The sequence below is a fragment of the Euprymna scolopes genome, chromosome 31, assembly GCF_053919585.1.
Source record: "Euprymna scolopes isolate OS-2025 chromosome 31, ASM5391958v1, whole genome shotgun sequence".
NCBI lineage: Eukaryota > Metazoa > Mollusca > Cephalopoda > Sepiida > Sepiolidae > Euprymna > Euprymna scolopes.
The window spans coordinates 82,636,194-82,656,982 of record NC_136512.1 but is presented as its reverse complement, the minus strand read 5'-3'; the positions used below and the strand labels follow the sequence as shown (position 1 = coordinate 82,656,982).

The 20,789-nt window shown below is 35.7% G+C and overlaps 1 pseudogene; it reads left to right on the top strand.

Annotated features, from left to right (window-relative positions):
- Window positions 1–20,090: 20,090 nt before the first annotated feature.
- LOC145255902 (5S ribosomal RNA) lies at window positions 20,091–20,207 on the top strand (annotated as a pseudogene).
- Window positions 20,208–20,789: the final 582 nt, after the last annotated feature.

Sequence of the window (20,789 nt, the reverse complement as noted above, 5' to 3'; positions counted from 1 at the left end):
GACATCCCGTAATTGGAAGAAGATGGTCCATAATAATCCAAAGGCAGAAATCCATGGAAAAATTCACAAAAATGTGTACAATGAAAAAAAGGAAAAAAATTCCAATAATATTAATAAAAGAAAAATATGATATGCTTTTCACTGTACTGCCGAGATATAAATATAAATAAGAAAGATCAAGGAGGAAAAAGAGGGGAAAAATGGTGATAGAGTTAAATATAAAATAGAGAAACAATATATATATATATATAAGTGGAGTTTGTTTTGATTTTTTAAACGATAGTAATGTTTATGCCTCCGCCTCGGAGAACCGGTGTTTTTCTTAGAAAGTCGCCCAATTTTATTTGGACGTATTATTTATATAAACAGTTATTTACGCGTGTTTCGGAGCCCTACTCCTCTTCAGCGTGGCTTGGCTGTTAGTAGGATTCGAACCTTGGACCTTATGTATTTCAGTCCAGCGCCCTAATCCACCGCGCTATGTTGCCATAGACAATTTACTGCTTCGTTTTTATCGTTCATCTGTTTAAGTGGATTTTGTTTTGAATTTTTTAAACGATAGTAATGTTTATGCCTCCGCCTCGGAGAACCGATGTTTTTCTTAGAAAGTCGCCCAATTTTATTTGGACGTATTATTTATTTATTTATAAAAACAGTAATCTCTCTCTCTCTCTCTCTCTCTCTCTCTCTCTCTATATATATATATATATATATATATATATATATATATATATATATATATATATATATAAAGAGAGAGAGAGAGCTTACTTAAGTTTCGTGATATTATTGATACTCATTGTAAGGATGCCTGTGCGTAGGATTTTTATCGCAAGTATTGCACGATAGCCAACCACGCTACTCCTGAGTCGGTGTTGTAACATACCAGTGGCAAATGAGGTTCAGGACGACTTGAAAGAAGATCGAGATGAGTGGAGATCACATACAGCGCCTAACACTCCCAAATGTTCACCTATCTGGTACTAACCAGGCTCAACTTTGCTTAACCAGGGTGATATGACGAGTGTCAACGTGATTATGCCTTATGTGAGTGAGTGAGTGAGTGTATATATATATATATATATATATATATATATATATATATATATATGAAATAACCCTTTTTCGGGGTTAATGGCCAACTAGAACCGTGTGTATTTGTGTGTATATATGTGTGTTTGGGGTGGAGAGGACTCCTGTAAGCTGTGGTGAAGGCAACATTTCTTGGAGAAGCAAATCTCTGATTAAAAAAAAACGTAAAGCGGGAGACCAGTACCCGCATTATGCTGGTCTGCAGTTTAACTTGTTGCTGGCTATCTTGCTGTTGCTTGTAGCTGGATCTCAACATTTTAAACCTAGAGAGAGACTTAGCTGTCCTACAAAGCTAAGAATCTGTAACATCATCTGTGTATAGATACACCCTGAGGCATTTGTCTATAAAAGTAGACCTGTGGCGATGGAAAAGTTGTAATGCGTGGAGGCTTGAAATGCTGGAAGCATGTAATAATTTATTTCAATGACCATCTTCAGTGTCGTGCCTGCTTGAGCGTGTGAATTCACCAGTAGGACTAAAAAAAAAGTGATTTTTGGGCTCATGGACTTTAAGTGTCAGAGGGAGTGGCACTCGTCTGACAAGACGTTGCAATCATCATATATATATATATATATATATATATATATATATATATATATATACAGAACAAGTAATTAATAAAACATCTTAAAAACACTCTGAGAAAGAGTTAAAAACATATTTAATTTTAAAAAGGAAGCAAAAAATAAGTGAATAGTCCTTAATCTGCGGAGTTTCGAAGAAATACTTTCCTGCTCGTCACAAGGTAGAGATTAGCAAAAGTCGGGATCGGATTTTGCTTGCAAAAGTATTTAATGAAACTGCAAGAAAGTCCTAGATCTTACTTGGTAAAAAATAGTGAAGCAAAGGGAATAGGTGGAAGAAAATGGTGATTTCACGTGAATGGATGATTTGGTGAAGTGTAAAGTATCCAATAACGATAAAATCCCAAAAAGGTAATTAAATTTCCAAGGAATCGCTTAAATGGAAGATGGTTCAAAAGGCAGAATTCCGTCGAATAATTCAACAAATGGATGCAAGGAATAATGGAATGAGTTCAAATAATATTATTAAAAGAAAGATGAATTGTGCGTAGAAATAGAGAGATTTTAAAACACGGATGTCAAGGTTGATTTAAGAAAAACGGGTCATATATATATATATATATATATATATATATATATATATATATATATATATAAGCACTTTGAAAAAGAGTTAAAAACATATTAATCTGAAAAGGGAACACTTGATAAGTGAATAGTCCTTAATCCGCCGCGGAGTTTCGAAGAAATACTTTCCTTCTCATCAGAGGGTAGGAATTAGTAAAATGCAGAATCGGATTTTGCATACAAAAGTATTTGATGAAACAATAAGTCAAAGATCTTACTTGATAACAAAAATGTGAAGCAGAGGGAATATGGTGAAGTGGTTATATTTACATTCTGAAAAAAAAAACAACATATAGACACATATATTCGAATTAAGAATTTATTGTTTGACAAAAGGAATGTATAGAAGGGGCTATGTTGATTTCCTTAATCATTGGATTTTCAATAAAGGCTTGTATCAAATTCCCCTTTCCTATAATTATTTCCATATAATTATCATTCACCATATAAAAAACTATTTTCACAGCTGAAAATTTTGCTAACCGCATTTCATTTCCTCTGATGATATGAGCCTTTATTGAAAATCCATGGATTAAGGAAACCAACATAGCCCCTTCTATATATTCCTTTTGTCAAACTATAAATTCTTAATTCGAATATATGTGTCTATATGTTGTTTTTTCAGAATTATAATATAACCACTAAACTTATATATTGCTCTACGCTAAAATATTGAACTTCTACTTTTTGGCTAGGATCGCCCTGAAAGTATTACTGTAATAATATCTATCAGGATCTTTCATCTGATTTCTAATCAGTGTCTTCTCTCGATTATATATATATATATATATATATATATATATATATATATATATATATATATATATATATATATATATATACAGGGTGTTTCAAAAGTCTAGGGAGCATAACGATTTTTAATAACTTGTAATGTTCCCAAGACTTTTGAAACACTCTGTATATATATATATATATATATATATATATATATATATATATATATATATATATAATTTGAAGGAGATTAGAACAATAGTCTAAAGAGCTGAGTGTATTTCAATGTAACAGTGAAATTACTAGTTTAATTAAAATACAGGAAAGAGAAAGTGATCGCTGTAATTTTGATATATAATAAGCTCGATAGGTAAATTATCAATCACATTACTTAATATATATATATATATATATATATATATATATATATATATAGATATATATATCTATCTATATATATATATATATACACACACATACACATATATATATAAATATATACATACACACACATATATGTATATTTTAAGCGATTTTAATCGCCTTTACATCATCTTTTAATCGTCTTTTCATTTCATGTCGCTAATTTCATTTTTCAATTTCATTTTTTGTTTTTTACTAATCGCCTTAGGATAACCAATGGAGGTCGAAAACGTTCGCGATTATGGTAAATTTCTTTGTTCACCCGGAAAAAAACGTTTTGAAAATGGTCCGACAAAGAGAAAAGGAGGATTACAAGAAAAACGAGCAAGAGTTATCTGTGCTATTTAATGAAACCTGCATAAAAGAAGAAATGCTGCCTAAATATACTAATATATATATATATATATATATATATATATATATATACATATATATATATATATTCACAATCGTAATTTAATGTTATTCGTCGATAACAAATGGGCTAAATTAGCTCGGTCTACCCGTTATCGTTTGATTGGTTGATTGGTTGTTTTTTTGGGGGGTTTTTTACGGCATATAAACCCTTTTCAGGTTATTTAATGCCGAATCCAGTGATTTTGAAGAAGGTTTTTTTTATAGAATATATTTGTTGTTTTCAAGTCGGTTTCTATTTAACCCATAATTGGGACCCTAACAGGTACTACCACTCCGGGTCAGAGTGGACCTGGGAGCAATTGCAATTAAGGGAAGCTCGGGCCTCAAGATCGGATATAGTTTAAGGTCATATTGTGGAACCTGTTATTGGAAATTATTAAATAAATACGCTTAATTAATTGTACGACCCATTGAACAAAATAGACCCGAAACATATATGCTGTAAAAAGCAGGGTAGACTAGAATCTCAAGCTTTCATTGTGCACTCAGATAAAGAAAAACAGCTTAAAAATAACACCAACCGATCTCTGCTTTCCACCACATTGCTTCCCGTCGCCCAGAAATAATGAAAGAAATACAAGTATCTCATGACAATTTCAGTACAGAGACCGCGTGTCAATTGCCTGAATAGATCCATGCATAGGTGTGTTTCAATTAGTAACTATTTATAGGCCTGGTAGGATTGATCGTTCGAATCTTCTAATTGAGAGCACTCAGAAAGGGTTAACTGGAAGAATAGTCACAAGACGAGTATGCGAACATGCACATAATTAAACTCAATTCCGAACCCTTGAATTAAAACCCTTCTTCAAAGTGGTGGGTGCAGGAACAACGTTGTAGCGTCAAATGATATGCCGTCAAAGTGTCAAAATCCCAGGACTCAACATCGGGATCCTCATCCTCTAGTCGTTTCTTTCTTTGAGTGTGACAAGCAAAAAAAAAAAAAAATAAAATAAAAAATAAACAAAAAAAAAACAAAAAAAAACGGGCACTGCTCTGTGATTAAGATACTAAAAAGAAAACACTGTTGATTCTAACTCTTTCCGCATCAATCATGCTTTCCGGATGCTCCATTCTTAGACTTTCATTTATTTTGAATCATGTACGAGGATTTGACAGAAATGAGCTTCATCGCAGACGTCGAAATTACATGTTTTGGACGACTAAAAACAATGCAGAGATAAGCGGAGAGCACATACAGCGCCTAGAATTTCCAAATAGTCACCTATCTCGTACCAACCAGGCTTAACCTTGTTAAACTTCGGTGATCTGATGTGAACCGGTGCGTCAACGTGATTGTGCCGTATAAGATATAAACATTTGTATTGGTTTCTATAGGCTTGGTACTTGATGTTCGGTAATTTTGTATAAGTACCTCTAGAAAACTTATTTGTATAGCACAATAATACATAGAGTTCTCTTTATCAAATCGGTCCCCGCTGCAATCTGCATGTAATTATTTATAGGAAGTCATTTTAGACAATTTATTATGGTATAATCTGATCTACCTATTTCGGGAGTAAATGGACTTACATAAATACAATAGAGTAATGACTAAGTGTTGTGGCAGATTTTGATGGTAGTTATGGCCACAGAACCGGACGCATATTTTTTGTAATATACTTTAGTTAATAAACTTTTTCTTTTGTTTTTTATTTTTTGCTCATTATACCTCTGTGTTTGTCTTGATTATTTTCGGCTTCCAATGCCACGACAAAAAAAAAAAAACCCAAAAAAACTTGATATAAAAAATAAACAAACGTTAAAGGATAAGTTGCATTATAACAAGGAGCGAGGGGTAGAAATGCTCCAAGACAAGGTAATCTTTTGACCGACGGTGATTAATTGAGATTCTAAATAATTGAATCTGAAACATTTGCCGTGGACCGATCAAGTCATTTCGCGCCGGAAACAACTCAAGGAACACACGTGGCACTTGTAAATACGCTGAGTATAGATAGAGAAGTCCTTGAAAAATCTACACTGAATACGGTCTCTTGTTCTATCATAATAGAAAAATAACTATTTGACCCGCACGCGGACGCACACGAAATGCGCAATGAACTCACCGTAAGGAGAGAGAGCACGTTAGTGAAGACGATAATGTTAGAGATGCAGACTATCGAGAAGTTACGCGCGGCGGGAGAAAGAGGAAATAATGTCGTTGTTAAAAAAAAGCTGTACAGTTATTACTTGCACTGTGTTTCTTGCAACGTACTCTACTACAACGTGTGGGCTTTTGGAGGAAGTTTTCATAGTAAATTGGCCAGGTAGATCCTGTCTCTTTGTGTTGAATAATATTAGGAATCGGGAATGTGAGTTACGCTCGAACATCATTAAAGTAGACGGTAGCATCGTGAATCGGGCTACTTCCGTTTTCGGTTTTGCCGTTGTCCGTGAAGCTCAATTCTTTGATCTGTAGACTTTACGGAAGGCTCAATAACAATATGGATTCATTTTGCTGTGTGTGTCTGTGTGTGTGTGTGTATGTGTGTGTGTATGTGTGTGTGTGTTTTCCAGACCCTTGTTTTTCGGCGTAATTGAAAAAGAAAAAAAATCCTTCGAATTAAAGATGTCAGAACAAGTAAGTCAACCTACTGTTGCCATCGCTTTTGACACATGAGAATCGAGTCTGGTTGAAGCAGGTGACAAGTGGCTTATATCAAACATTGGGTATGCGATGTCAAAGCGAATGGACGTGTTTTTGACTTTCTGCGACCTCTACAATATATCGCCATAGAGATACTCTCTTCTTAATGTGGTTATTGTCATGCGATCAATGGATCGTACAATTAATCAATATTTTAGGAATTCACTGATCTACGTAGCCAAAGTATACAGTTACTCCCAAAACGTCGTCGGAAGCGATTAGTTGCAGTTAGTTCCTTACATTAAGTGGCTGCATGCCTTGTCTAGCGACATACATTTAAAAATTGTATAATCATCATTAATTGAATTCAGGCGTGTGTATGGTGTTACGGGCAGTTGTTAGTGTCATTCCTCTGAGGAAGCTTTTTCTCAAAGATGAGATATCCGCTAAGACTCGTAACTGGGATCTCACGAACGCATCTGTCTCTTGAGACCATCCACCGCCGACCTTTATGTAGTTCTGCTCGTATTCTTGCCGTTCTACTCGACACGACTATGTTGTCTGTTGTCAACAGTCAGTTTCCCTGAAATATATCTACTTCCCACCAGAAATCCCAGACGTTAAGTTTCCTTCCAATTATTCTCAGCTTATTTCACCACGAAATAAATACTTCTTCCGAGGTCACTATTCCCATTCCTTTCTCCCATATTACGGTTTATTGTATAGCTTCTTCTGTATAACACAGTGGATGAGTCATTCCTATATTTTCATCTCATTCCGCATTGTAATCTACTTCCACATTACTGTGGCGTTGTCATACAATTTTATAGCGTCCTTCATCTTTGCGCCACTTTCGCATTGTAAGTTAATTTCGTATTTTAGTTTACTTATAAATTAATCCCGATGGTGTCGGCTGTGTATTATGAGGGTAGATCGGAAGGCTCCAGTGATTACAAAAGTTTGGCTACCAGACATTGAAAACGTCTTTTTTTTTGTGTGTGGAAATCGCTACAGACGAAGGTTGAAAACACTTGTTGTATGAAATAAAAAGAAAAAAAGAATTCGACTTCAAGGTAAGAAAAAGAAAAAGAAGAACCAGCCAGGATAAATGTTAGATTAATAGATTACGTTCCATATGACAGCAATTTTTCACCTTTTGTAAGAAACATCGCTCAGGGAATGGAATCATTAAAGTATACTTTAATCATATGGATATATTTCAGGTGAACTTACTGTTGACAGCAGACAACATAGTCGTGTCGAGGAGAACGACAAGAATACGAGTAGAACTACATAAAGGTCGGCGGTGGATGGTCTCAAGAGACAGATGCGTTCGTGAGATCGCAGTTACGAGTCTTAGCGGATATCTCATCTTTGAGAAAAGCTTCCTCAGAGGAATGACACTAACAACTGCTCGTAACACCATACACACGCCTTGTTTTTCAAGCGTCGAACTATACCGAGTGTTGCCGATGATCAAATCTTAACAGCGGTATAAAACAGAAAAATGGAAATTGTAAAAAAAATAAAATAAGATACAATAAATATAAACAAAACCACCTACCGTAATTGTGTTTTAATATTCATTTAATGTATTACTAATAACCCAGTTATAGCAAAACAGACCAAGAATTGCGGCTAATCATTCCTATTGTTGGTGTTGTTCTAAATCCGACAGGTTATCACTTTAAAGCATATTTATTAAATTTTTATACACATTGTTGGTCAGTTGGCGGTCTCACATCCAACTAATTTTTTGGGTTCAAATCCAGGTGCAGATGAAATTATTATTTTTAAAAACCAGTCGTACTAACAGGTTGATGTCAAGAAGTTGTTGCAAGAATGACCTTAAGTTTGACCATTTTCTGATCCCGTGAATATCGGGGAACCTCACAACGAAACTGAATAAATCTGTTCGATTGGGATTAAAAAAGATTTCGTCCATACACCTCCACTTACATTAGTAATAAAACCGATACTAAAAATCACCAGAACAAGAAGAACGAGAATATTTTTTATTGGGATCCTTTTGAGATGAGTCGTATAGCAAACAGGATCTTGAACACAAGCGTGCGTTCTATCCCAACTATCATCAATGGACATGAGGTCATCTCGTCAGCATCAGACAAGGCCAGACTATGTGCCAAGAACTTTGCAGCTAATTCTACCCTATGCGACAATGACCATCAACTCCCTGTATTTCCTCCTATAACAGACAACACGCTATGCAACATACAAATATCTGTGCGTGAGGTCGCCAAGCTTATCAAGAACCTTGATTCTAGTAAAGCAACTTGCTCTGATGGCATTCCAGTTATAGTGCTGAAAAATCTCCAACCAGAACTTGCCCCCATATTTACAAAACTGTTTAAGCGTTGCCTTAAGGAGAAGTGCTTTCCAACACCCCGGAAAACCTCATCAGTATGCCCTGTATTTAAGAATTCAGGTGAAAAGTCATCTCCCTCTCAGTACACACCAATAAGTCTCCTGTGTCTCATGAGTAAGTTGCTGGAATCCATGTTAAATAAAGAAGTAGTCAACCACCTCAACAGAAACAACCTTCTTAGTGACATGCAATATGGTTTCCGCTCTGTAAGATCTACAGCAGATGTGCTAACGGTTATATCACATAGGATTAGTGAATCTCTTGACAAAGGTTTCCTTTCCAGGGCAATTGCTCTTGACATATCGAAGGCCTTCGATAAAGTATGGCATAAGGGCCTACTTCACAAGATTTCCAGCTACGGTATTACTGGAAATGTTTTCTCAATCATTAAATCATTTCTCTCTGATAGGTTCATAAGAGTAGTGGTTGATGGGCAGAAATCAGAGGCCCACAGTATTAATGCTGGAGTCCCCCCAGGGTCCATCCTGGGCCCAGCTCTCTTCCTGATCTACATCAATGATCTCCCAAAACACATACTTAAATCATTCGTTGACATCTCTGCTGATGATACGACAATCTATGGCAACACATTAAAGGCCGTAAATGACAAAATTCTCTCTAATTCTCTCTCCTCTGATCTTGAGCGCGTGGTACAGTGGGGGAAGAGGTGGCTGGTCACTTTTAATGCATCCAAAACCAAGCTTCTATCTTTACATCATCAACGCTCTGATCCCCATCTGGCATCAATTGAAATGGGTGGCTCTCGTCCTGGGGAGGCTCCATGTTTTGACCTTTACTCCTGATCTGAAAATTTTTTATGCAGAGGGAATTTATTATAAGCATTTTTTGTTGTTGTTATAATTTTTTCATAATGGTTAGCAAACAAAAGTTTTATTTTCTGAAGAAATTTTGTATCTTTTTTATTTTTATGTTTTTGTTTGTTGACATTTTTTCTTGTGAAAATGAATTATAAGGAACAGTTTTATAAAATAGGTTCAATTGTTATTTTTGTAAAAAAAAAAAATTATATTTAATTAAGTTTTTGTCGAAGAAAAATTTTAATAGTGTGTGAACCGCTACCCCAATCCGTCGATTACGTTGCCTCTCTTTGCAATGATGCATCTAACGCTACATGTAATGCAATTCTTTTTTTTGGGGGATCTAATTAATTTCTAATTTTAACAAGAAAAAAATAATTCGAACGTCTGCAGTTGCTTCTCTAACATCAGTAAATTCATAGTCCTAAATTGGAAGCCATGTTCAATTTCAGAAGAGTTTCAGATGGGTATCTATTCTATACAAGTCTTGGAGATGAAGAATTTTCAGTGGGTAGCTGTTCTGTACAGGTCCTGGACTTTATAATTTTGTAGGCTAAGGAAAAAATATCTTTGTCGTCTTTACACTTAAAAAAAATTATGTTGGAATGCTAAATAATTCAATATTTTTATAGAGCAGTTCTGTTTTCTGATTGGTTGATATCAGAACGTGGCTTAATTTGATTTGTCAGTTCCTATCTCCACTGTCTATAAGTAAAACCTCCCAACTTTCAGTGATCATTCTCTCATATATATATGGGGGGGTGAGTCTCCTTGCTGCTTGAGCTGCTTGGGTAGAAAGTACCCGTCAAGAATCCGTTCTTGATAATCAGCCCGACAGGTGCGGGGCCAGGAACTGACCCAGACCGTATCGGACTGATAAGGTACGCCGTATCGGACTGATAAGGTCAACCCTCCCAGGCTTTGCCACCCGGCTTTCGAGTGGAGTGAGTTCACTGCTTGTTGCGTGAGGCACTCCGACCGGGGAATGCCGACAGGAATGCTCAGTCAATTTTTGCTAGGCAAGAGTGCCCCTCCTTTAGGGGAGCTTGCTTGAATCCCCGCTTTATTGACCTTGTGCCAAATAATGCCGTGGTAGGCCGCATTTAAATATCTACTCTCCTTAAATGTCAAAAATATTGCAAGTCTCCATGCTTTTTATGCAACATCTAATTTTTTTTTTTTTTTTGCTTTTATCGTTTCTTCAGTTATTATCCAAACGTCATATGCTTGCCATCTGACGTCAGACTACAAGAAAAATCCGAGCGTCATATTCCGGGCAAAGCCGAGCTAACGTTTAGATACGCCTAGTTGAAAATCTGTAGAGGTACCCGTTTTGGTTTTTGAGTTAAAAAATAGGAGGCCTTATTTTTGGAACAACCCTCGTATATTGATTAATGTCATCACGTCATTCACGTCATGCATGTTTAAATAAAACAAAACGAAACCCATATAGTACGCATTTACTTCGGGCGGTTTACAGTGTACTTATTTTAGATAAGCACTGATAATCGATATATAATCCATTTGACATCAGGACAGTATTCAGAAACGACGCAGCTCCATGAAAGCGTCAAGGTCGAGTCGAATCTCTGACGTAATTTAGATTTCTGGAATCCCAGTGACGAATTACGAAAAGACATCTAGTTCAACTTTTCATATATATTTATCAAATCCTACTGCATTAGTCCTAGTAATGTCATTGTGTATGAACATACACTACACTTTCATTCGAAGGAACAGATACTGACTTAGAGAAAGATATCATGGCGAAAAAGGAGTACTATTGGGCGATTAATGTGAGAACTGTTGTTCGAATAATCCAAATAATACTCACTTATAATTAAGATTATTCTGAAGCTAAAAACGTTTAATCCTATTCTTATTTTGGTTTGGTTTTACGGCATATCAACCCTTTTTACGTTATTTAATGCCAAATTCAATTATTTTGGAAATAGTATTCGTTGTCCAGAGAGAAGCAAGTTGCTTACCGGACAAGATGGCCGTGTGAAAGTCGAGGGCAAAAAAGCTCGGTCTAGCGCAAGCGTGAAGTGGTGTGGACAGAGACTTTTAAAAAGCACATGTACGTGCACAAAAGTATTTGTAAAAATAATGAAATGCGTTGTTTTGGAGAAATCAAGGATAAATTCGTTTACAATAAATTTTATTTGCATTTGAAAAAAACAAAAATGCCGAGTCGGATGCTTGTTTATTTTCTTTCTTTCTTTGTTGACGTATAGATGTTATCGCGATTGAAGAGGAGATATTGCTATCGAAATATTATGGAACTGCGAGATAAATAGATAGAATTTCGAAAGTTGTTCCAAAAGTAAAGCCTCATTTTTTTTTAACTCTAAAAGTTGAAGTGCTACGAAGACGGGAGTGATATGATTATAACGAGCGAACTGGTGTGCTGTGCAATATATTTTTTTACACAGTTACACCCATTCTCCATGGATATTTCCAGCAAATGAACGATGGCCGTGTAAGTGCGTACGGAGCGCACTTTGTTATACGAGTGTCATACGAAAGTAAAACCTCTTATTTTTTTAACTCAAAAAGTTGATAAACTACGAAGATGGGAGTGGTACCAATAAAAGGAGAGACCCTTTGTGCCTCGGAGTTTATTTTCTCCATATTAACCAACATTCTCAATGCTCGATTACCAAAAATTAAATGACACATCTATGCTTCTAATGCAGTCCATGGCAGGTGTTGCATTTTACTGTTTCAGGTTGTCGACATCGTAAGATGAATCTTTCAGGTCATGAATGCATAGATTCAGTCATCATAACAATGTAATTTGCAATCCGTTCTTCTACTTCTCTTCCCTTTCTTTCTACGTTATCTCCTCCTTTTTTTCTTTCCTCATTCTTCTTCTGCTTTTTCTTCTTCTCTCCTCTTCTCCGTTACGTCTCTTTCTCTTTTTCTTCCCTCTTCCTTGACTCATCTGTGCGGAATAAAAAATAAGGTGTATTACTTTTTGAACGCTCCCCCTGTATGTATAGTGAGGGTGTGTTTTAGAGAGAGAGAGAGAGAGAGAGAGAGAGAGAGAGAGAGAGAGAGAGAGAGAGAGGGGGGGTCATTCAATAAGTGGATACCTACGGTGAAATTTAATAAAAAAATTGCGTTGGTAATCGTTATAGCAAGAAATACAGACACATCGACAACTCTATAGATTTAGAGTGAAGGTACGACTTTCGTCTCTGTATTTATAGGAGTATATTTATTTATTTCTTTGCGGACTGTTATTGTTATCTTCATAGTTGTTTTTTAACGACGTTATAGGATAGTTCCGATATGAACGTTCGGAAACCATCCCAGTCAACCAGTATCGATAAAATGTTCGATGGAGAGAAATATTGATACAATCAAGTAATCGAAAGATCCTAACGCAGGCAGAACATAGTTTAAGAGATATTGTTAGAAAAAGATCAAGAAGTCTTGTAAATTGTCCATCAGCATCGCTTAGCAGAGTGGGTTCGTTAACAATCTGTGTAAGGCCATAAGCAAACTAGAAATCCTGGCAAAAGTCCTGTTTTGTTTAAGTGGGCTAACCATTCAACATTGCGAACAGTCTAATATCCACAGCCGTAAATGTTGGCCGAAAAGACAAGGCATGCTCAATTTGTTTAGCGATAACTTCAAAGATAGCTACGGCATCATTACAGGGACAGTAAAAAGACAAATATAAATTATGTGTTGTCAGTAAGCTGCACTCTAAAGCACATATAAGCATGTTTGGTATATTCTTTGGAGATGCCCCTACAACAGGGAAAGGAATTAATAGTTTAGCCACACGTTCCATGTTCATGACGATGTTGAGAATCGGGTTCGGATTAGAAGTTAGAATAGCTTTTTCTTATGGAGAAATCGACTAACAAAGTTGAGTTAATGCTAGTTGCACGCAAGAACAACAGGCCAAGTTGGGTCCCTCGTGATTGTATTTTAACCTCTGGAATGTTGAAACCTAGACCCTTGATGTTAGATAAGGAGACCTTGTAGCAAGAGTCTACGTTGGAAATTGCGAAGCCCTCGTGCATCCTTGGTGTGGCTAATCCCGAAAAATTCGGGCCCGGAGCTAAGATAGTTGCTTCTATGCCTACGATCCCTGATTCACATTAGCAATACGTCATTATTGAGGTAGATAATGCGGGTGCTTGGCCGGATAATACAATGACGTAATATCTATGCAAAGATGACAAATAATAATCATGTGGTCAAATATGTTTCCAGGCAAGAGGGTAGGTGTTAATTCGTTTTGGAAATTCAATTAATGTATGTGTTTAGTAGTTATGCAATAAATGTGAACGCACTCACCAGCAAAAATGACAAATGAATAATTGTTTAGTTTAAAGCTGGGCAAAAAGTTTAAAGCTAGTCCGTTTATGATTTGACTGCTGAGTAATGGAATTGAATTTGGTCAAGCATGACTTTGATGATGGATTATTTTGGTTGGATCATTAATGATTTGTCTTCGTGAAAAAAAAAAGAGGAATGCCATTTCGATTAAGAATAAAAAAGAATGTCAACTCGATAAAGAGCTGAGCATTTGACGGCTTTATTTTATGCATTAGAGTTATTTTCTAATTATTGTTGCATGTCATTTAGATTGATGATAAAGAAAATCGCCCAAACCGGAGAAGTACCCCATTGACCCTGGCCAAAATTCAGGACATGTTCTCATTGTGTCAGTCGGTCTGGAGTGTCGAATTGACTAATTAATTTCTACATGATTCGATGTGGCACGTGTGGATTTGACGACCTAGGGGAGAGATCGCGCCTCTAGACGACCACAGTTTTGGGATAAATAGCTCTGCAGAGCTTTTATTCAACAGTCAGTTCATCAGTCGGCAGAGTCAGAGAGTTAGAGAGTGTTCTAGCAGTTAGTCCGGAGAGAGACAGTCAGTCATCGGTTCCAGACTCCCCGAAAACGGCAGTTATCGTCAAAATTCGATTAGAGTATCTCAAGAGGCCATACCAAAAACTAGTGGATGGTCCAGACTCCATTCACCCCGCCCCGGTATTTTGCAACTGCTGGACGGAAAGACTTCTTTGGAGTCATAGGAAGATGCGGATCCTTGAATAGCAAGCGGTTAAAGTCAGCCAAGGAAAACGTTTATCTTCAGCACACTTATTAGTGACATGGAAACAAGAAGCGAATCGAAAAGATAATTTGGTAATCTCGCACAAAACTTGCAAACGAGTATACAGCGTTGTCTTCCCCTTTGTCAGAAACATTGGCCATTCGTTTGAAATGAAGACTGAGGGACTGTTGCTACATCTGGTCAGGAACTGCTAGAAAGGATTTATCCTGCCTTGATAGAGCTCAAAATAGACTTCGTAGCCTCGTATGGGATGGCCTTTTCTCTTCCCTACAACCTCTTTCTCACAGAAGAGATGTTGTGACTTTATCTCTGCTTTATCGTTATTTTCATGGCAACTGTTCGACTGAGCTTCAATCTATTGTCCCCCCTCTTTTACAAGAAACACCCGTCTAGCAGAAAACACTATCAATAATATTCCATGAACAAAGCTTCTTTCTTAGAACTGCACGCCTGTGGCATTGCCTTCCGTTTTCTTGCTTTCCAGCTGACTACAATATGGTTGTCTTCAAGTCTAACGTAAAAAGGTTTTTGATGAGCCGTTTCATATAAGTTTACAAATTTACTGAATGTTCATTACTAACGATTACTTTATTGTCCAATTGTCTACTGTACACTCTTTAACCCTTATCCTCGAGTGGCCTCTTGACCTTGATAAGTGGTGATGCCTTTGTAAAAAGAAAGAAACAACATAAGAAAAGTGATAGTCTCTTGACTGTCGAAATGCATCCACAATGCCTTTTCTTATTATTCTATTTTGAAAAAAATGATACTAAGTATTATACTAAGTATATTCATAACCACTATTTGGAAATGGACGTTTTGAGATAGGTAAACTTTTTATGGTGTCGCGTAGCCTTAAGGAAAATGCTTAAAGAGGAAACTAAATTTGCGTAGTTAAGAGGCTCACAGATAAAAATTAAACAAAATAAATTTGTTTAAAGATATGGCAAATTATCGTAAATTTATGATACCCTGCCAATGTATTGAGTCTTTTAAGGAGGGTGTGTTCAGGGATAGTTTTTGTTGTTGTTGTTTTGTTCTAGATATCCGGGCACATTAAATATAGGTCCTGGATATGACCTTAAACTATATCCAGTGGTGAGGCCCCAGCTTGTGGGCTGTGGGGAGTGTGGAGCCACCCTTTAATTACCATTGCTCTCAGGTCCACTCTGACCCGGAGTTGTAGCACCTGTTAGGTTAAATAGAAACCGACTTGAAAACAACAAATATATTCTATTAAACATTTTTTCTTTAAAATCTTTCGATTCGGCATTAAATAACTCGAAAAGGGTTGATATGCCGTAAAACAAAAACAACCAACCGACCCATTAAATATAGGTGGAGCGGATGGCTTTTCGTAGAAAGAAAGGGGCAGGGAAGGGAACGACTGAATTTTTTTTTAAATTTCCAATTAAAACATGTATGCCTCAAAAAATATTTTCGTGTCTGAAACAAAAAGAAAATATGTTATGCCTTAACAGAAAAAAGATATGCGAAGGAGCTGTGAATAAAAAAAAAATACTTTCTTTAAAAGACATTGCAAATAATGAAAATAACAGTGGATATAAATACATTTGGTATCCCTTGCCAGCAGGTTCGGGCTTTTTAGAAGGTCGTGTCCATAGATAGTTTATTTATAGATATCTGGACACATAATTACAGGTGGCGCCGACGACAGCAAAAATGCTGTGAATAAAAATACCATTTTCTCCACATATTTTTCTAAACTGAGGTCTGTGTTATTCCTATTTGCCTATATTTTTTTTTGTTGTTTTTTTATTACATTTTCACCCCAAACAAGGCAAATTGCCACTTTGGTGTAGGGGGCTACTATCAGGGGCAACAACTACTGGGGTACTATGTAGGGATTTGGGCAGCAAGATGTCGGTTCACGTTACACTTGGACTTCTGCACGTCAGTACTGTTGGGGAAGCAGGGACCTGGAATGGAATTCCAGAGTCTAGCGGTTCTGGGGAAGAAACTATTGGAGTAAAAAGATCTTTTACATCTAGGGATCTCTACAGTGTTGGGGTGTGATTTAGCAGCCTGTCGGGTTTGTCGAGGGTTCTCACGTCGTGGGGGCACAAGTGATTGCAGTTCGTCAGAGCATTCACCACTAAAATACTTGTAGAAAAGGCAGAGGGATGCAACATTTCGTCGATAGGACAGAGGCTGAAGCTTAGATGCCAGTTCAGGGCCTATCAGGCTTGCGACTGTCTTTTGAACCTTGTCAAGGAGCGAGAGACTAGTAGCAGATACACCAGCCCAGATGTGACAGCAATACTCCATACATGGGCGAATGGTGGCCTTATAGAGGTACAGGATACTTTCGGGTGTTAGTAGTTTTCTAGCACGGTAGAGAGACCCCACCTTTCTTGCAGCGGCCCTGGATATGCCTTCAATGTATATATATATATATATAGAGAGAGAGAATTTTACAGCCCAAAGAGTGCCGAAGCCCACAACAGCCATACCAGCCAACGAACCGGAAGTCTAAGACTCGAGTTTCGCCCTAATTTGGGCTCATCAGTCAGACATATCCACACCCCGGATTTTAAAATCGAGCCTCCTGCATGCGACACAAGCACTCTACCAACTGAGCAAACGGTCCACACATCAGAAATTCAAATGTATATACAAAATTATACATTATTTACTATAATAATTATATATATATATATATATATATATATATATATATATATATATATATATATATGTATATTGTTCTTTTGTTTAAAGTCCATTCAGAAAAACAGCAATTTTCAGAACAGAATTTTATTGTTTAAATAAAAAATACAATTCGGATTTTTTTCCTTAACTCATGGATTTTCGATGTAGGCTCATCTCCTCAGAGGAAAATACATTAGCAAATATTAAATCATATTCGAAATAATATTGTTATTAAGCACATACAAAGAAAATATATTTTAAAAATCAAATACATCTTTTTAAGGCATATAGTTAAAGGAAAGATGAAATAAAATAGATACAAGACAGGATATGAGTTTGTAGTATCCAGATGTTGTGGTAATCCTTGTATAGAGTGGTATATTGTGGTCAGATTCAGAGTTCATTGAATAACCCACATTGTAGGTAAATTTCGATTAATTATAAGATATTTTTTATTCGTGTACTGAACATCAGGGGTATAATCCTCTTATTTTTTTTTGTTTGTTGGTATAGTCCCTGTATGGAGTGTTTGCTGGAAGCTATTTTCTTAAGTGTCCGCTGGAAGCTATTTTCTTAAGTGTTCGCTGGAAGCTATTTTCTTAAGTGTTCGCTAGAAGCTATTTTCTTAAGTGTCCGCTGGAAGCTATTTTCTTACGTGTTCGCTGGAAGCTATTTTCTTAAGAGTTCGCTGGAAGCTATTTTCTTAAGCGTTCGCTAGAAGCTATTTTCTTAAGTGTTCACTGGAAGCTATTTTCTTACGTGTTCGCTGGAAGCTATTTTCTTAAGTGTTCGCTGGAAGCTATTTTCTTAAGTGTCCGCTGGAAGCTATTTTCTTTAGTGTTCGCTGGAAGCTATTTTCTGAAGTGTTCGCTGGAAGCTATTTTCTTAAGTGTTTGCTGGAAGCTATTTTCTTAAGTGTCCGCTGGAAGCTATTTTCTTAAGTGGTCACTTGAAGCTATTTTCTTAAGCGTCCGCTGGAAGCTATTTTCTTAAGTGTTCGCTGGAAGCTATTTTCTTTTTATGGATTAGAATTTTATATTAAAAACTTTCGTACTGTTTTTGATAAACACTCAGGATAGCTGAAGATATTGCAAATGAGATATTTTAAGGGTGAACTCGAAATACGGATACAATAAGATAAAGTCCCAAATATAGTGAGGTAAAATTATAAATCAAACATGTGCGGGGATTTTGGAGCATTTTTTTTTTCTTGTGCCCCTAGTTATCGAGATGTGAAAAGAGAAAAAGCTGACATGGTACCATCGAAAATCCATGGTTTAAGAAAAAAAAAAAAAAAACAATCTAAACTGTATTCCTTATTCAAACATTACATTTCGATTCTGGAAACTGATGTATGTTTTTCTGTTAATTTAAACATAAAAACTATAAATTTCCATTTGCTTTATCAAGTATAGTGAGGTATTCTCTTTTTTGGTGAGGATTGTCTTATATAATATTACCTCTAAAAACATTCTATAAGACTCGATACCACACGATTAATTAATTTGGGGTCATATTCACCTCAGGATTCTGATTATTTATATATATATATATATATATATATATATATATATATATATATATATATGTGTGTGTGTGTGTGTGTGGAAACAGCGAAACAGTACTGTATGTGGGTGGCTTTAATGCTCTCTATCTTGGGTTGAGCATATTGGGAAGTGATATAAAACTGCTATTAGTGTATTAAGTAATGGTCTTTGTGTAAACAAATCGACGAAGGCATTTTTACGATGTCAAAACATCGTTTATTCATTACCCCCATAGCAGCAATAGTATAGCATAATAGTGATAAGCCTTGCCTCTCATTTGGGTGGTCGGGTTTCGAACCTGGCTTGAGGGAGTTAACTGTCTAGCCACACTGATGAGCTGTGAAAAAGCGAAACAATACTGTATGTGGATGGCTATATATATACATATATATATTGTTTTTAGCGAGGATTTGTTGATTTCCTTTGTCGTCTGCTTTGGATATTGATCTACATTTTAATTATTTTTTCCCTATTATTTTTTTTGTTTTTAAATATTCTGCAAATCATGATTATAATCTTTTGTTATTTTCTATTGTTGGTATTATTATTATTATTATTATTATTATTATTATTATTATTATTATTATTAATAGTAGTAGTAGTATTTATAGTAGTAGTAGTTGTTCATATTTTCTTTTGATTGACTGACTAGCAAATTCAATACAACAGGGATACCCAAAACATTAATTCCATGCAATAGCTTGACCAATGCTCACGAAAATTAAACGTGAAACATTTTGTGTAGCATCTATTTTCCAACGTTAATATCTCTCTCTCTCTCTCTCTCTCTCTCTCTCTCTATATATATATATATATATATATATATATATATATATATATATATATATATATATATATATAAGGAAAAATATAGGAAAAATATATTTTACATTTTTTTACATTAATTTGTTGTTCGACAGGTTACCTAAATAATATATATTGAAATTTCCTTAATGCACACAATTTAAAAAGTGCGTTATTCTCATCAGAGGGAAGATATAAGCCAATTAGTATTATAGCGATTTTGCTGGTTTTGGCATCAATTGAATTATATATATATATATATATATATATATATATATATATATATATATATATATATATATATATATATATATATATATATATATATATATATATACATACATATATACGTACGGCATAATCGCGTTGATACACGGGTTCTCGTCAGGTCACCGAAGTTAAGCAACGTTGAGCCTGGTTAGTACCAGATTGGTGACCATTTGGGAATTCTAGGCGCTGTATATGCTCTCCGCTTATCTCGGCATTTAGTTTCGGTCGTCCTGTACTTCACTTGCAACTGGTATTTTACAATGTCGTCTCAGGAGAGGTGTGGTTGGAGATTGCGCACCTCCTGCCACAAAAAAAAATCACGCGCAAGCAACCCTTCGTGGGTATCCATAGTCTGTCCAAGACTGAAGGAGCTTGTTTTTTGCTACATATATATATATATATATATATATATATATATATATATATATATATATATATATATATATATATATATATTTAGTGTTGGGACGATTAATCGGAATCAGAACCAGGAATCGGAAAATCTTAGCTTTTTGGGGTATCGGAATCGGGAAAATTTGAGTCTATTTTCCGATGCCAAACCGATTCCTTAAATTATCCTTTTTATTCGATTTAGGTTTAAGAAACATCTTCCACTGCTGGTAATAATAATAAAATGATAACTATTTATTTATTTAATCTTCCAATAAGACTTAAATCCCTAGATCAACTCATCACAAGCATGTGTTCTACGTTTGAGAAAATATAGGCACATTTAAGATGTGTTTTTACAGAATTCGGGAAAAAATAACACTTTTA